The sequence below is a fragment of the Protobothrops mucrosquamatus genome, unplaced genomic scaffold (genome assembly GCF_001527695.2).
Source record: "Protobothrops mucrosquamatus isolate PMUCROS unplaced genomic scaffold, P.Mucros_1.0 scaffold5711, whole genome shotgun sequence".
NCBI classification, from domain to species: Eukaryota; Metazoa; Chordata; class Lepidosauria; order Squamata; family Viperidae; genus Protobothrops; species Protobothrops mucrosquamatus.
The window spans coordinates 45,904-48,496 of NW_015391562.1; the positions used below are offsets into that span (position 1 = coordinate 45,904).

General features: G+C 41.7%; 1 protein-coding gene across 1 annotated transcript in view; it reads left to right on the forward strand.

Moving 5' to 3' along the window:
• The window catches only part of LOC107299916 (zinc finger protein 282-like), a 15,978-nt gene that overhangs the window by 11,946 nt on the left and 1,439 nt on the right, over positions 1–2,593 (forward strand). The gene's annotated exons all lie outside the window — the stretch shown is intronic.

The window sequence follows — 2,593 nt, forward strand, 5'->3', positions numbered from 1 at the left end:
TTTTGGGACGAGGTGACCAAAACTGGAGGCAGGATGCCAGGGGTGGCCTTACTAAGGCTTTACAAAGCAGGATGAAGACTTTGCCTAGTTTTGATTGTTGGCCTCTGTTTACACAACTGAGGATTGTATTAGCTTGTGTTAGCACACGGCTGGCTCCTGTTTAAGGGATCGTCCCTTCGGATGCCAAGTTACTGTTTTTCAACCTCAATGGAACCGCATCTTCATGGAGGGAAGTGTGTCGTGGGGTGCCCCAGGGCTCTGTTCTGGCCCCAGTGCTCTTCAACATCTTCATCAACGATTTGGACGAGGGGATAGATGGGGAACTCATCAAATGTGCGGACGACACCAAGCTGGCAGGAATAGCCAACCCTCCAGAAGACAGGCTTAGGATACAGGAGGATCTGGACAGACTCGAACACTGGGCGCTGTCTAACAAAATGAAATTCAAGGGTGAAAAAAAGCAAGGTTCTACATTTAGGCAAGAAAAACCAAATGTACAGGTATAGTATAGGGGTTACCTTGCTCAATAGTACCAACTGTGAGAGGGACCTCGGAGTCCTAGTGGACAATCACCTAAATAGGAGCCAGCCGTGTGCTGCAGCTGCCAAAAAGGCCAACACAGTGCTAGGCTGCATTAACAGAGGGATAGAATCAAGATCACGTAAAGTGTTAATACCACTTTACAATGCCTTGGTAAGGCCACACTTGGAATACGGCATCCAGTTTTGGTCACCATGATGTAAAAAAAGAGATTAAGACTCTAGAAAGAGTACAGAGAAGAGCAACAAAGACGATCAGGGGACTGGAGCTAAAACATACAAGGAACGGTTGCTGGAATTGGGTATGTCTAGTTTAACCAAGAGAAGGACGAGGGGGGACAGGATAGCAGCGTTCCAATATCTCAGGGGCTGCCCCAAAGAAGAGGGAGTCAAGCTATTCTCCAAAGCACCTGAAGGCAGGACAAGAAGCAACAGTTGGAAACTAATCAAGGAGAGAAGCAACTTAGAACTAAGGAGAAACTTCCTGACAGTGAGAACAATTAACCAGTGGAACAACCTGCCTCCAGAAGCGGTGAATGCTCCAACACTGGAAGTTTTGAAGAAGAGACTGGACAGCCATTTGTCCGAAATGGTATAGGGTTTCCTGCCTGAGCAGGGGGTTGGACTAGATGACCTCCAAGGTCCCTTCCAACTTTATTATTATTATTATTATTATTATTATTATTATTATTATTATTATTATTATTATTATTATTATTATTATTATTATTATTATTATTTATTATTATTACCAGGTTTCGCCTGGTTTACACCTGCCTAGGTGTAAAACTTTGCTTTTCTCCACCTTATATTTCATTTTGTTGGAGAGGGACCATTGTTCAAGTTTGCCAAGATCTTTTTGGATCCTGAGGTCGACTTCCGGGATGTTGGCTACTCCTGACACCTTAGTGTCATCTGCAAATTTGACGAGTTCCCCTTCTATTCCTTTATGCTTCTATCCCTTTATATGCAGCTTTTACCGTGTTCTCAATTTTTATGACCGCTTCTTTAGCGACTGTTCAAATTCTGGGGGGAAAAAGCCATGTAACAGGGATGCAGTTTGGAGACATTGACAATCGGTCACAACTATCGATCATGTCACGATCAGAATTTTTGATAAGTTTGCCGCAAAAAAAACAAACGAACGCCCGTTTGGGAAATTATTCCGCCGGAATAACTGCCCAAGTTTGTAAAGTACCGTGGATTCAATTTGAAAATAAGAGAAGGAAAAAAGATTGATACTTCGCGAGGATCAGCTTGAGGGAGAGAAAAATCTCCTTTTTCACGTATGCACGTTTAAAGGGACGATAAAGTGATTATTCTGTTCCGTTTGAATTCGTGAGCTAATTGGAGGCTTCTGTTGGTGCGAGATACATAATTGAATGAAAGCTCTAATGTGGTTTTTGTGTTGGGGGTCCTGGGTTTAAAATGAACAGGTTCTTCCCCCCCACCCTTTAATATACAATACTTGAGTATTGTTTAAAGTTAGTAAAATATTCAAACTACAAAAAAAGTGTTTTCTCCTTTTAGGGTTTAAAAAAGAAATTGAAATAATATAGAGGATTCTTTTAATATGAATAATGATGATGATGATGATGATCACATGAATGATGATGATAATAATAATAATAATAATAATAATAATAATAATAATAATAATAATAATAATAATAATAATAATAATAAAGTTGGAAGGAACCTTGAAGGTCATCTAGTCCAACCCCCTGCTCAGGCAGGAAACCCTACACCATTTCAGACAAATGGCTGTCCAGTCTCTTCTTAAAAGCTTCCAGTGTTGGCGCATTCACCGCTTCTGGAGGCAGGTTGTTCCACTGGTTAATTGTTCTCACTGTCAGGAAGTTTCTCCTTAGTTCTAGGTTGCTTCTCTCCTTGATGAGTTTCCATCCGTTGCTTCTTGTCCTGCCTTCAGGCGCCTTGGAAAATAGCTTGACTCCCTCTTCTTTGGGGCAGCCCCTGAGATACTGGAAGACTGCTATCATGTCCCCCCTGGTCCTTCTCTTCATTAAACTAGACATACCCAATTCCAGCAACCG